The following is a 15,427-nucleotide window of genomic DNA, read 5'->3' as shown; positions in this document are numbered from 1 at the left end:
CTGAAGGAAGACTGGGAGAAAATGGCAGTGCCCGTGGCACTCAAGCGTGCTGACGCCACAGCACTGGAGGGAATTTAGAAGGCATTTCTGCCAAAATGTGCTAATATGGGGTGCATACCAATAAATACATGACATAAAGCTCCAAGGGGCCATTTTAATTTTTTAGGAGAGGGTTTAATTCTGCTTTAGGTATATCCTTATAAATGTTAAGGGAATACAAGGCAGGTGTTTGACCATTGTGTCCAACAGCAAACATTAAGTCAAGCAGCTCAGAGCATACTTTGTATTGCATTCCATTGTCATAAATGCAACACACATTTGTTTCACACAGATTCCCATTTGCCACCATATTCAGATCTCAAGGAAGCTCATTAACTGTGTGGCAAACACACTCTTCTTCCAGCATGAAAATTTTGCAAAACATATAGGAAAACAGGGCCGATTTACACTGGTCCTCAGTCAAATGGCGGAGCAGCGAGGGCGATTTCAACGCACCACACCATCCATTTTTTTTGTACAAGCTTTATTTGAAGGGTACAAAGCACTTAATCTCTGCAATGTTGGGCAGTGCAATGCACTGTGCTGCCTGACATTGTAGGGGGATTCAGGCTGGTGCACAATGATAAAACGCAGCATGTCTGCATTTTATCGCAGAACATTGCAGCTCAGCGCTAGGCTGCATTGCAGTGTGAATGGGACACATAGGAAACAACTGTCTGTGTGTCCCTGCAGTAACAGTTGTTATATCAAGTGGTAAAACGTCTGTCACTGCATAGTGTGTGAATTGGCCATTAAAGGATTATTAAAGGACTATAGCAGCAGGAAGTGTGTTTAACCACTTCAGCTCCGGACCAATAAACACCTTAAGGACCAGAGGTCTTTTTGCAATTTCGCACTGCGCTGCTTTAACTGGTAATTGCGCGGTCATGCAATATTGCACCCAAACAAAATTTGCGTCCTTTTCTTCCCACAAATAGAGCTTTCTTTTGATGGTATTTGATTGCCTCTGCGATTTTTTTTTTTTGCGATATAAATGGAAAAAGAGCGAAAATTTTGAAAAAAAAAGATATTTTCTTCTTTTTGTTAAAAGAAAAATCGAATAAACTAAATTTTAGTCATACATTGAGGGCAAAATTTATTCAGCCATATGTCTTTAGTAAAAAAAATGTCAATAAGCGTATATTTTTTGGTTTGCGCAAAAGTTATAGCGTCTACAAACTAGAGTACATTTTCTGGAATTTACACAGCTTTTAATTTATGACTGCCGATCTCATTTCTTGAGGTGCTAAAATGGCAGGGCAGTACAAATCCCCCCCAAATGACCCCATTTTGGAAAGTAGACACCCCAAGGAAATTGCTGATGGGTATGTTGAGCCCATTGAATATTTATTTTTTTTGTCCTAAGGGATTGAATAATGACAAAAAAAAAAAAAAAAAAATTTTTTTTACAAAAAGTTGTCACTAAATGATATATTGCTCACACATGCCATGGTTATATGTGGAATTGCACCCCAAAATATATTCCGCTACTTCTCCCGAGTATGGCGATACCACGTGTGTGGGACTTTTTGGGAGTCTAGTCGCGCACGGCACCCCGAAAACCAATCACCACCTTCAGGATTTCTAAGGGTGCAAATTTTTGATTTAACTCCTCACTACCTATCACAGTTTCGAAGGCCATAAAATGCCAAAATAGCACAAAACCCCCCCAAATGACCCCATTTTGGAAAGTAGACACCCCAAGCTATTTACTGAGAGGCATGTTGAGTCCATGGAATATTTTATATTTTGCCAAAAGTTGCGGGAATATTACAAACTTTTTTTTTTTTTGCACAAAGTTGTCACTAAATGATATATTGCTCACACATGCTATGGGCAGAAGTCAAATTACACCCCAAAATAAATTCTGCTGCTTCTCCCGAGTACGGGGATACCACATGTGGGGGACTTTTTGGGAGCCTAGCCACGTACGGGACCCCGAAAACCAAGCACTGCCTTCCGGATTTGAATATAAAATGCTATAAAAAACAAACTAACCAGAGTCACCCGTAACACTTATACGGTGATCAGTGGTGAAAGGGTTAACTAGGGGCAATCAGGGGGTTCAAATTTTTATTAGGTAGTATATGGGGGTCCCTGGCGCTATATAAAAACCTGACGGGGAACCTAAATAACTAACTGGCTAACCAGCGTCACCAGTGACACTTATACTGTGATCGCTGGTGAAAGGGGGTGAAAGGGTTAACTAGCAGCAATCAGGGGGTTAAAAACATTATTGGGTAGTATATCGGGGTACCTAGCGCTATAAAAACCTGGCGGTGAACCTAAAAAAATAACTAGCTACCTAGCGACACTAGCGACACTGATGCAGCGTTCAGAAAAATTATCGCTTAGTGACACTGGCAAAAGGGGGTGAAAGGGTTAACTAGCGGAAATCAGGGGGTTAAAACCATTATTGGGTAGTATATCGGGGTACCTAGCGATATAAAAACCTGGCGGTGAACCTAAAAAAATAACTAGCTACCTAGCGACACATGCAGCGATCAGAAAAATGATCGCTTAGTGACACTGGCAAAAGGGGGTGAAAGGGTTAACTAGCGGCAATCAGGGGGTTAAAAACATTATTGGGTAGTATATCGGGGTACCTAGCGCTATAAAAACCTGGCGGTGAACCTAAAAAAATAACTAGCTACCTAGCGACTGTAGCGACACTAATGCAGCGATCAGAAAAACGATCGCTTAGTGACACTGGCAAAAGGGGGTGAAAGGGTTAACTAGCGGCAATCAGGGGGTTAAAAACATTATTGGGTAGTATATCGGGGTACCTAGCGATATAAAAACCTGGCGGTGAACCTAAAAAAATAACTAGCTACCTAGCGATACTAGCGACACATGCAGCGATCAGAAAAATGATCGCTTAGTGACACTGGCAAAAGGGGGTGAAAGGGTTAACTCTAGGGGCAATCAGGGGGTTAAATCTTTATTGGGGGGTGATAGGGGGCTACCCTGGACCTAACACTAACTGTCCTGACAGTTTTTACTGTCACAACTGACACTGAATGCATTGATCAGTAAAGAAATGATCAATGCAATCAGTGACACTGTGACTGGGGGGGATCGGAGGGGGGGCGGGGGGGGGGATCGGGGGGGGGGTTTGTGTGCCTGTGTGTACCTACATGTCAGTGTAGTGTTGGTGCACACTTACTTTTACTGTTCTCCTCGTAGTCCGGTCAAAAAGACCGCCCCGAGGAGAATGACATCACTTCCTCCTTCCTGTGTAAACAATACACAGGGGAGGAAGCTTCTCATTGGCCAGGAGCGATCCAGAGGGGGTGGCCGAAAACCAACGGCCATCCCCTCATCACGGAGCGCTCCTGGACCGAATCGGACCGCCGTAAACAGCGGGAGGGGGTCTGATCGGACCCCCCACCCGCTGGAAGGCAATCACGTAGATGTACGTGATTGTGCCTGCCTGTGCCATTGTGCTGACGTACAATGGCAATACGGCGGTCCTCAAGTGGTTAAAGTGGTTGTATACCCAGAAGAAGGAAAAAAAAAAAAAAAAACTATCAGGCAAAGGCTTAGTACAAAGCCCCCACACCTTCTCCCTGTCACCGTAGAGGAAGCTGACATTTTGCCTTCGGCGATTCTTCCGCCCCAGCACTGCAAGTGTCCAGAGCCAAGATGCCGTCACTCCTGCGCATGCGCCCTGGAGTCTTCTTTCCCGCAAGGAGCTCCGATTTTCCAGCAGCATCCACCGGACCTTCAGAGCGCATGCGCCGCTGACATCAGCAGCTGCATGCAAGGTGAATATCTCCTAACCGTACAGGTTTAGGAGATATTCATTTTACCTAAGGTAAGCCTTATTATAGGCTTACCTGCAAGTAAAGGGGTATACAACCGCTGCATTGCCAAAGTAACCCTGACGTTGCTCGCCGCAAAAGGGGTAAATGGGGGGGGGGGGGGGGAAAATCGCTTGAAGTTTACATTAAGCTTTGAAAATACTTTTGTAAAAGCTTGCCAGACGCATAACAAAACCTTTATATGTGTGGCTTTGCATGAATGGTCCAATCAAAGCTGCTTTGAAAACGCTATTGAGAGGGTTTTTCAGACTTTTAGAACAGGGCTAAAATCACACCATATGCGTTGGGTGGCATTTCCCAAGACACAGACAAGGCAAATTTGACTCCCTATTGTTTAGGACAGGATGCATTACAACCTGCTGCGGTTCATAAAGCTAAATTAATTGCAATTTTGTGACACTTCAATAAATGAAAATAAAACAATATGATTCATTGCGAAGCGGTAGTGCAATGCATTGTTACAGCAGACACCAACAGATGAAAATTATATAAAGGAACAAACACGTGCCCATTGGTGCACATGAGCCTTGTGTGGTGTATTAAGGCTGTACACAGTACATTTTTACAACCTCTCCTGAACGATTTAACTTGACAGATAGTGACCAATGTTTAAAATGTTGATTTTGCTGCAGTTAATTGCGTTGGCGTTTAGAGAAAAAAAAAGCGCATAAACAAAATGCGGTTAAACGCGAGTTACCGCGCTTGAAATGCCTGTAAACTCAGCTTCTGAACCCTTTTTTACGTGTCAAAAAAATGCAGACACCACAACCTGCAAAAACTAATTTCAGGGAGGTGGGCATGGCTTAAATTTGGTTTAATAGAGTCTGAGATGACTTGCATAGTGCAGACTGTAGTAATGTGAATATACAGTGCAGAGTATGGCAGTGGGTAATATGTGCAAGTGAGGAATGTATAGCGGTGAGTAGTATGTGCAGGATAGTGTCAGTGGGGTAGTGGACGGGGTCAGTAGTTCTTTATTATTATTATTATTTTTTACCATTTACTTTATTTTTTTGTTTTTCACAATGATTAGAGGTGGGGTACTGGACAGTGTCAGCAGAGCAGTGTAGTTTTTTTTGGCGTTTATTATTTTCTTGCAAATCATTGTTTAAAATATTTTTTTCACAGTGCTTCTGGGGGGAGGGGTGGAGAGTAATTAGTTAATTAGTAATTAGTTCTATATATTGTTTTTTTCTACAATTTAATTTTCAACCACAGTGACGGGATAATTTGTAAATAATAGAAAACTTCTCGGTCAATGGAATTTTCAGTGTATGTGGTTTTCGTTCAGAAACTAAATTCCTTTTAAAAACAGAATGTTAAAAACCAAGTGAAAATTTCAAACAACATTCATTCAGTGAATGCACAAAGATTTTTCGTCTGTAAATTGATCTATGTGGCCAGCATAAGGCTCGGTACACACCTATGCAGTTTGCTTTTGATCTTACTAAATACTTAGCAGTGCTTTTTGCTGTGTGTTTTGATTTTTGCGCATGTGATTTTGCATTTTTTTGGGCTAATTTGTTGTTGGGCAGATTAAAAAACACAAATTGCTGCAAAAACACATTTCATGCTTTTCTTAAGCTTCTCCATTGAAATACATTGAACCAAAAAAGCACCGTTTTGTGTTAAATTTTTTTAAAAAGTCTCTGACCCTTTCCAAATACTCAGCGGCTGAAAAAAGCATAGAGGTGAACGTGTCCCATAGGAAAACATTTAAATTAACTGTAGTGAGTTTCTGCAAAAAGCACCAAAAAAAACCACACATAGATGTGAAACAGGTCTAAAACGTTTAGTAATATAATGGGGTAAAAAAAAAAAAAAAAAAAAAACACGCAGATAGATGAGCCCTTTATAGTACAAAAAAAAAAATAAAAAAAGCAGATAATCACTACTGTAAGGGTTTTCTTTTACTGTATAACTGTAAAAGTAATATTTACAGTAGTGATTTGCTCTTTTTGTACTATAAAAGGGCTCATTTTAGTTTTTTTTTTTAAACCCCATTAGGTTACTGGCCGATTAATCCATTAGTTGTTTCAGCCCTAAACTGAGCAGAGTAAACACAGAGGTTGCTCCGCTCAGTTTTCACAGGAGCGATCTCGCTCACTGTGTCCAATTCAGAAAAGACGGGGCCAGTAAATGACTGGACCCTTCCTCCACTCGCCATCCTGACAGATCCCCACAGATGGCGGGAGAGGAGAGACGGGAAGGCGGCTGTGTCTTGGGATGTCTGAAAAAATAAAAATGCCTCTAAACTCAACTGCCTAGAAACAACTGTAAAGGACCCTTGTGTACATGTACTGATAAGATAACAAGGGCAGTTGAAGAAAAGAAATAAAAAAAAATAAAAATAAAAAAATAAAACACAACTGCTCCTAAACATCCATTTACCAGCAGCAGTGTATGTGAGGCCTAACTCCTGTTTCCTTTGTGTCTTCACTAAAAACACATAACACAAGTCTGTTAGCATTATTTAAACATATCTAAAGCACAATGAAAGAGGATTGGTGTAAAAAAGCCCTGAGCAGTCTACAGTACTACCTCACTGCTCCACCCCCCCTCAGAAAACGACATGCTCATTAGATATAGACACTGAAGTGTTATACAAAGTTAATCCACAAGCATAAACTACATTTGAAGAGCACTTTAACATACCTTAGCTCTAACATAGGCAGGCAAATATAACCTTTCAGCTATTTTTTCTGTCCACTTAGAGCTGCACTGCGATACTCAGCCACCTGCCACTTCAAGTGTCCAGCCTTGTCAGAGCCACTAGTTCTGCAGAGGAAGGCTTCCCAGAACCATGTTAGATGTGCAGAGGCTCTGAGCTCCTTCTCCCCACACTGGAAGGTCAGCCACCTGTCAGATCCAATTTCCTCCTCAGAAACTCTTCAGCATCCCTGCAATCTTTTAGCTGTGCAATGCCCCTCGCTCACAGGCTCCTATGCTCTACTCTTCTGTCTAGGCTCAGTGACCTGAAAAGGAGTTAAATGTCTCATTAGCTAGCTAGGTCTCTATTAAAATCTGCTGTGCAGATCAGTGAGGAAGTATCTCATAGGCACTATAAATATGTTAGACTTAAAACTATCGTTTCCAGATTGCTACCAAATCTATCCCTACTATAATATTATTTAATTGCCCTCAAACAAATATATGTTTAATGTTAAGTTTGAGGCTGGGTTCACACTAGTGCCAATTGGAGGCAGATTTCTCCATCCATTTCGCACAGGAGATGGTAACCGGCTCTCTATGGAGCCAGATCACACATCTACGGTGCGATTTGCACAGGAGCCCTGTGCGTCTTGCTCAGTTTCAGGTCCAAATTTAGCCAAAAATCGGGGCTGGAATGAGACCCGAAACAGTGGATGGCGACGTACCAGACCCGCTGTGAGCCAATGCGTGCTCATATGTCCAGCCTAAAACATATAGAGACATGCAGAAATATTACTAACAGAGTTTACCAGCTACAGACCACTTATATATTATATTATATTTAATGGTTTTCAAAAATGTTCACTGTCAGGAATCTCCTTAGTGTGGGACAACTCATGTAGAAATACTAAACGTGTGACCAGCATTCAGACCTCATGAACACTGGGCACAAACAAACAATGTTGCTGTTATAGGCACATCATTTGTTTTTCAGCCTGTCAATGCACCTCTATGTTAGCCTGTGTCCATGCACACATAGGCATTTACAAGCATTTTGGAAGAGTTTACAAGCTGGAGAAAAATACATCATCAGTACATTCAGGAGAGGAGTATTGTGCATTAAAAATTCTTGACACAAAAAACGCATGCAAATGTGTCTAAATGCACATAAATGCTAGAAGCATTTAGAGCATGAGCATTCATTCCAGCAGCAGAATAAATTATTATTCTAGCCAACGGAATCCATAAAATGCTTAAAGGCCCTAAATGCATTTGCAAAACACAGCTTTAGGTGCATTTATTAAGCAGCTTTTCTCCTGCCTGTAGAAAATGCGTTCAGAGGAGCAGAGCAAACACTGATACGGGAAAAGCACCAAATTATTTGTAACGCATTGCAGAGCATCCATGTGATCTGCTGCAGGTGTCAATGTTAGATAAACACCCTAAAACAGAACGCAAAATGCAATGCAAAATGTATGAATACCCATGCAATGCGATTCAGGTGTGGGGAAAAAATGGATCCCGCACCATTTTGGTGGATACAATACGATTTGAGCCATACAAAAATGTATGGCTCAAATCACAATGCACAGATATCATTAACGAGAAAGGGGGGGGGGGGGGTATAGTGGTGCTTGGAGAGAGATGGGTAGGTGGGCAACAAAACTATAGGTAAAGGCGATTATAATAAAATCCAGGGGTTGGGGGGTAGCTTGGACCCTGGAAAGTTCAGTTCAGGCTTGAATGGGTTAAAGATGTATATAGCGCTCTAGAGGTACAGCCAGCTGTGAAAGAGGAAACAGCTCTGTAGATATATAATGTGGAGAACAGCGGCGCTGTCCAAAATGCATTCATGAAATTCATTTCAATGGGCAGGGCGTTTTGGCATCGCTATATATACAGCGCTACCAAACCACCCCAAAGATGCTGCTTGCAGGACTTTTCCCCAACGTCCCGCAAACGCACCGTCCCAGTAACTTTGGAGGAGCTGCAGAGATCCACAGCTCAGGTGGGAGAATCTGTCCACAGGACAACTATGAAGCCCCATACACACTATCAGGTTTTCTGCCAATTTGTTTCTTCAGATTTATCAAAACCATGTAGTGCAAGGGCCTGCCTGATTGCATACAAATTGAAACTCCTAAGGTTTGACCTCATATTACATGGTTTTGGTAAATCTGAAGACAAAAAACTGCAGAAAATCTGATGTGTATGGGGCTTGAGTCATGGAAGAGCGGCAAGAAGAAAGCCATTGTTGAAAGGAAACCATCAGAAGTCCCGTTTGCAGTTTGTGAGAAGCCATGTGGGGGACACAGCAATAATGTGGAAGGAGGTGCTTTGGTCAGATGAGATCATTTTTGCTACACTGCAATTGTTTGGCATGTGCACACCCCTATTTGCTGCCTTTGCAGCTTAAAGTGGAAGTAAAGTCTACCTTGTTTACGTACTTGTTAACTGGAGTCGTTTTTAACCAGGCTGGACGGCGTAGGAGACAGCTGGTCTACCTTTGGAGTAGGAGCACACAAACTCAATCAAGGCATGCAGACCGCCGCATGCTGATTTACGTCCCTACTTTGGGGACAGATATCGTTATGACAGCAGCTAGCTGTCATAACCTCGGTATTCCCGTGTTCAGCCGATGGTCCGGTACAAGATAAAAGTGGTCTCTGCGGCGGATTCGCCGCAAGATCAATTTCATCGGCAGCAGGAGAGGCCCTCCCGCCGCAATTTGAAGCCATCTGCAGCAGCGGAGGTGATCAGATCCTTCTCAGTGCTGTGCATGGAGACGAGTGAGGGGCCCCCATCCATCTCCGTGACACTGCAGGGCGGAAGCAACGTCATAATGTCACTTCCGCCCATAGTTCTTAAAAAGGCAATTATTTTATTTATTTTTTAAAAGGGATTGTAAAGTTACATTTTTTTTTATTTTAAATAACAAACATGTCATACTTACCTCCACTGTGCAGCTCGTTTTGCACAGAGTGGCCCGGACCTGGTCTTCTGGGGTCCCTCGGAGGCTGTCTCTGCTTCCTCCCGCAGGTACTTCTCACATTCATGCGAGCTCGCTCGCATGGTGAGAAGCATCTGCGGGCATGCCCCCGTGATACAGCCGTCGGCTATAGCCGCTTGCTGTATCACATGGCCCCGCCCCCCCGCCACTCCGCGTCAGTGGATGTGATTGACAGCAGCGCGAGCCAATGGCTGCTCTGCTTTCCATCCATCCACTCCAACTAATCAGCAGCCAGGCTGAGTGGTAAAGAAGAACGGCGGGGGCGAGCGAGGGATTTTCGAGGGGTGAGGTAAGTAAAATGGGGGGGGGGGGGGGGGGCTCGGGGCGCAGGCACTGTCAGATGTTTTCTCACCTTAATGCATAGAATGCATTAAGGCAGGGCTTGACAAATTTGCTTGGAATCTAGGAGCCAGCTTAAAAAGTTAGGAGCCAGGTCGGTTACGGCGATCTGGACCTGTCCCTGGCCTGACATGGAGACGAGTGAGGGGAAGATAGCGCCTCCGCCCCCATCCCCCCCCCCCGTCTCCAAGTCATTGCCCATAGCTCTTAGAGGGACATTTTATTTATTTATTTATTTTCAAATGACAAATTTATTTTTTTAATTGCATTTTAGTGTAAATATGAGATCTGAGGTCTCTCTGACCCCAGATCTCATATTTAAGAGGACCTGTCATGCTTTTTCTATTACAAGGGATTTTTACATTCCTTATAATAAGAATAAAAGTGACAATTTTTTTTTAAAAGAACAGTGAAAAAAATAATAAAAAAGTTAAAATAAGGAAAAAAATATATATATATATTTTTAAACGCGCCCTGTCCCTCCCGCACATGAAAGCGGTGTTCAAACCACACATAGGAGGTATCGCCGTGATTGGTAGAGCGAAAGCAATGATTCTAGCCCTAGACCTCCTCTGTAACTCAAAACATGCAACCTGTAGAATTTTTTTAAACGTCGCCTATGGAGATTTTAAAGGGTAAAAGTTTGTCGCCATTCCATGAGCGGGTGCAATTTTGAAGCGTGACATGTTGGGTATTTATTTACTCGGCATAACATTATGTTTCACAATATAAAAAAAAAAAATTGGGCTAACTTTGTTGTCTTACTTTTTTATTAACTAAATTATTTTTCCCAAAAAAAGTGCGCTTGTAAGTCCGCTGCGCAAATACGGTGTGACAGACAGTATTGCAACAACCACCATTTTATTCTCTAGGGTGTTCGAATAAAAAATATATATAATGTTTAGGGGGTTCTAAATAAAGGGAAGTAGATAGGCAGGTAATAAACAGGCAGAGCAAGCTCCATTAGCATTGCTGGTTGTCATACCAACGGCCACCACAAGAGGGCGCCATATTCCAGAAGGAATCATAGGACCGCAGAAGGCCTCAAAGCCGCGGCCTCAATTACCGGCCGCCGGCGGAACGGCCCGACGCGATCACGCTGGGGGGGTCCACAATGGCACAGGCAGGCACAAGCACGTACATGTACGTGCCTGCCTTCCAGCGGGTGGGGGGTCCGATCGGACCCCCTCCCGCTGGATACGGCGGTCCGGTTCGCTGCAGGAGCGATCCGTGATGAGGGGATGGCCGTTGGTTTCTGGCCATCCCCTCTCGATCGCTCCTGGCCAATGACAAGCTTCCTCCCACTGTGTATTGTATACACAGGAAGGAGGAAGTGATGTCATTCTCCTCGGGGCGGTCTTTTTGACCGGACTACGAGGAGAAGACAAAAAGTAAGTGTGCACCAACACTACACTGACATGTAGGTACACACAGGCACACAAACCCACCCCCGCCCCCCCCTCCCCGTGTCAATGATTGCATTGATCATTTATTTACTGATCACTGCATTCAGTGTCAGTTGTAAAAGTAAAAACTGTCAGGGCAGTTAGTGTTAGGTCCAGGGTAGCCCCCTATCACCCCCCAATAAAGATTTAACCCCCTGATTGCCCCTAGAGTTAACCCTTTCACCCCCTTTTGCCAGTGTCACTAAGCGATAATTTTTCTGATCGCTGCATTAGTGTCGCTATTGTCACTAGGTAGCTAGTTATTTTTTTAGGTTCACCGCCAGGTTTTTATAGCGCTAAGTACCCCGACATACTACCCAATAATGGTTTTAACCCCCTGATTGCCCCTAGTTAACCCTTTCACCAGCGATCACAGTATAAGTGTCACTGGTGACGCTGGTTAGCCAGTTAGTTATTTAGGTTCCCCGTCAGGTTTTTATATAGCGCCAGGGACCCCCATATACTACCTAATAAAAATTTTAACCCCCTGATTGCCCCTAGTTAACCCTTTCACCAGTGATCACCATATAAGTGTTACGGGTTACTCTGGTTAGTTTGCTTTTTATAGCATCAGGGCACCCACCATTTATTACCCAATAAAGGTTTAACCCCCTGATCACCCGGCGGGTGATATCAATTAGGTTTTAGGGTCAGGGTCTGCGTCGCTCCAGGCAGTGCTAGGTTAGTGCCAGTACCGCTAACACCCACACGCAATGCATAAACCTCCCGTAGTGGTATAGAATCTGAACAGATCAATATCTGATCTGATCAGATCTATACTAGCGTCCCCAGCAGTTTAGGGTTCCAAAAAAACGCATTGTTAGCAGGATCAGCCCAGATACCTGCTGGCACCTGCGTTTTGCCCCTCCGCCCAGCCCACCCAAGTGCAGTATCGATTGATCACTGTCACTTACAAAACACTAAACACATAACTGCAGTGATAGAGTCAGGCCTGATCCCTGCGATCGCTAAGTTTTTTTTGGTAGCATTTTATATTTGAATCCGGAAGGCAGTGCTTGGGTTTTCGGGGTCCCGTACATGGCTAGGCTCCGAAAAAGTCCCCCACATGTGGTATCCCCGTACTCGGGAGAAGCAGCAGAATTTATTTTGGGGTGTAATTTGACTTATGCCCATAGCATGTGTGAGCAATATATCATTTAGTGACAACTTTGTGCAAAAAAAATAAAAAAATTTAAAATTCCTGCAACTTGTGGCACAATATAAAATATTTCATGGACTCAACATGCCTCTTAGTAAATAGCTTGGGGCGTCTACTTTCCAAAATGGGGTCATTTGGGGGGGTTTTGTGCTATTTTGGCATTTTATGGCCTTCGAAACTGTGATAGGTAGTGAGGAGTCAAATCAAAAATTTGCACCCTTAGAAATCCTGAAGGCAGTGATTGGTTTTTTTGGGTGCCGTACGAGGGTAGACTCCCAAAAAGTCCCACATATGTGCTATCCCCGTACTCAGGAGAAGCAGCAGAATATATTTTGGGGTGCAATTCCACATATAACCATGGCATGTGTGAGCAATATATCATTTAGTGACAACTTTTTTTTTTTTGTGTGTGTCATTATTCAATCACTTGGGACAAAAAAAAAAAAATTCAATGGGCTCAATATGCCTCTCCACAACTTCCTTGGGGTGTCTACTTTCCAAAATGGGGTCATTTGGGGGGGGGTTTGTACTGCCCTGCCATTTTAGCACCTCAAGAAATGAGATAGGCAGTCGTAAATTAAAAGCTGTGTAAATTCCAGAAAATGTACTCTAGTTTGTAGACGCTATAACTTTTGCGCAAACCAATAAATATACGCTTATTGACATTTTTTTTTTTACTAAAGAAATGTGGCTGAATAAATTTTGCCCTAAATGTATGACTAAAATTGAGTTTATTCGATTTTTCTTATAACAAAAAGTAGAAAATATCATTTTTTCTCAACATTTTCGGTCTTTTTCCATTTATATCGCAAAAAAAAAAATCTCAGAGGCAATCAAATGCCATCAAAAGAAAGCTCTATTTGTGGGAAGAAAAGGACGCAAATTTCGTTTGGGTGCAATATTGCATGACCGCACAATTACCAGTTAAAGCAGCGCAGTGCGAAATTGTAAAAAGACCTCTGGTCCTTAGGGTGTTTATTGGTCCGGGGCTGAAGTGGTTAAAAAGGTCCTGTCATGCTTTTTTTTTTATTACAGGGGATGTTTACATTTCTTGTAATAGGAATAAAGGTGAATTTTTTTTTTTTTTTTTTAAATAAAAAGGTAAAATAAATAAGAATTATTTATTTATTTATTTTTTAAATGTGCCCTGTCCCACCCAGCTAGTGTGCAGAAGCGAGCGAATACGCAAGTAGCGCCCGCATATGAAAACGGTGTTCAAACCACACGTGAAGTATCGCCCCAATCGGTAGTGCGAGAGCAATAATTCTAGCCCTAGACCTCCTCTATACCTCAAAACATGCAACCTGTAGAATTTTTTAAATGTCGCCTATGGAGATTTTTTAATGGTAAAAGTTTGTCGCCATTCCACGAGAGGGTGCAATTTTGAAGTGTGACATGTTGGGTATCAAATTTACTTGGCATAACGTTAGCTTTCACAATATAAAAAAAAAACTGGGCTAACTTTACCATGGTCTTATTTTTTAATTCAAAAAAAGTGTACTTTTCAAAAAAAAAAGTGCGCTTGCAAGACCGCTGCACAAATATGGTGTGACAAAAAGTATTGCAACAACCGCCATTTTATTCTCTAGGGTGTTAGAAAAAAAATATATAATGTTTTAGGGTTCTAAGTAATTAGTAGGTAATTCCTAGCAAAAAAAAAAACTGTTTTTAACTTGTAAACACCACATCTAAAAAAAGAGGCCTGGCTTTAATGTGGTTAAGGCATGCTATAGAGAGGTGCACTAACGCACCAGACCCATGCGATTACCCTATAATAATGCTTTGTTTGCGGTAAATAAAATCTTTAACAGGATACAACAAGGGAAAACAATATCTCTCTCTTCCATGTTGAGAAATATTATAAAAACACATTAGCATGTACAGACAGTTCAAGCCACAATCGTACAAACTCAGCGTATACATTGCCATGGATAATTTCTAAATCGAGAGTTTAGGACATAGGAGAAGACCTAACAAGATGAACGGTATAAGAGGCTGTGCGCCCATCCTTTCCCGATTGGTTCTGTGAGCTTGTATTCCAGTGTGCTCTAGGGAGATTGGATGGCCCCCTTGTTCTTGGTAAGTTTATCTGCGTAGGTGGTATGCTTTACATGACTGTTGAGGAGTAATCAGTATGTCTCTGTGGGGATGAGTTTCTGTCCATGGCCTTAATTTGGGGTGTGCTATTGTGGTCGACTTGGGACCAAGAGAGAAGATTTACTGGGGGGGGGGTCAGTGTATGGATGGCGGAGGGGCTCGTATGTTTGGAGGGGGGGGGGGGAATAGGTGAAGGAGGAAGATGGGGAAGAGGGAGCGGAAGGGGGGACGGGAAGAGAGAAAGAGAAAAAAAAAACCATTGGGGGGGGTGTAGGGGATGAAGGGGGGTGATCACGCCTCCTGGGGCTGAGGTGGGGGGCTTAAGTCGCTTTCAGGATCATCACCTGCTTTCACTGCTCTTCTTTCTTGTAAATGGTTGTTTACTAATAGTTGTTCTTGTGTTACATTTATCTTTTTGATATTTATATATGCGGATGCCACATCTTTGAGCAGTGTTTGGACCTTGCAACCTGACCTGGAATCTGTTTTGATGATTCAAAAGCATGTATTGACCAAACTTAATTGCGAGGTCACACGCTCTGAGGTGAGCGACCATTTACCTTGGGGTGGGGAGCACCTCAGTGTAATCACTGCTGCAGATCATTATAGTCACAGTCACCTATCAAGTCACGTTTATTATTGCTGTGTTAAGGACACTAAGGGCCAGTTCACACTATTGTGATGGCAGAAATTGCATGTAATGCGCAGCGCACTGCTGTTCACATTACATGCGATGTCTGTGCAGTGAGATATCAGCCATACAGATAGTATGGCTGATATCGCACCACATTCAGCGCAAACACGCACAGGACCCTTTTTTCAGTTCGGATAAGAATCTAAATGCATGTGTGTTCACACATAT

General features: G+C 42.8%; 1 protein-coding gene across 8 annotated transcripts in view; it reads right to left on the bottom strand.

Annotated features, from left to right (window-relative positions):
- The window catches only part of LEMD1 (LEM domain containing 1), a 399,416-nt gene that overhangs the window by 381,489 nt on the left and 2,500 nt on the right, over positions 1-15,427 (bottom strand). Inside the window, exon 1 of one of the 8 annotated variants that reach the window (XM_077481228.1) lies at positions 6,519-6,819. The exons of 6 other annotated variants lie outside the window; for them this stretch is intronic. The gene's annotated coding sequence lies outside the window, so the exon portion shown is untranslated. Of the gene's footprint in view, positions 1-6,518; positions 6,820-15,427 lie in introns of those variants that run through there. One more of the 8 variants, XM_077481226.1, reaches the window with a different exon arrangement.

This window comes from Lithobates pipiens, unplaced genomic scaffold (genome assembly GCF_037356315.1).
Source record: "Lithobates pipiens isolate NorthernLeopardFrog02 unplaced genomic scaffold, aLitPip1_a1.2 Scaffold_16, whole genome shotgun sequence".
NCBI classification, from domain to species: domain Eukaryota; kingdom Metazoa; phylum Chordata; class Amphibia; order Anura; family Ranidae; genus Lithobates; species Lithobates pipiens.
The sequence above is the reverse complement of the archived record's forward strand: the minus strand, read 5'-3'. Positions and strand labels throughout refer to the sequence as shown.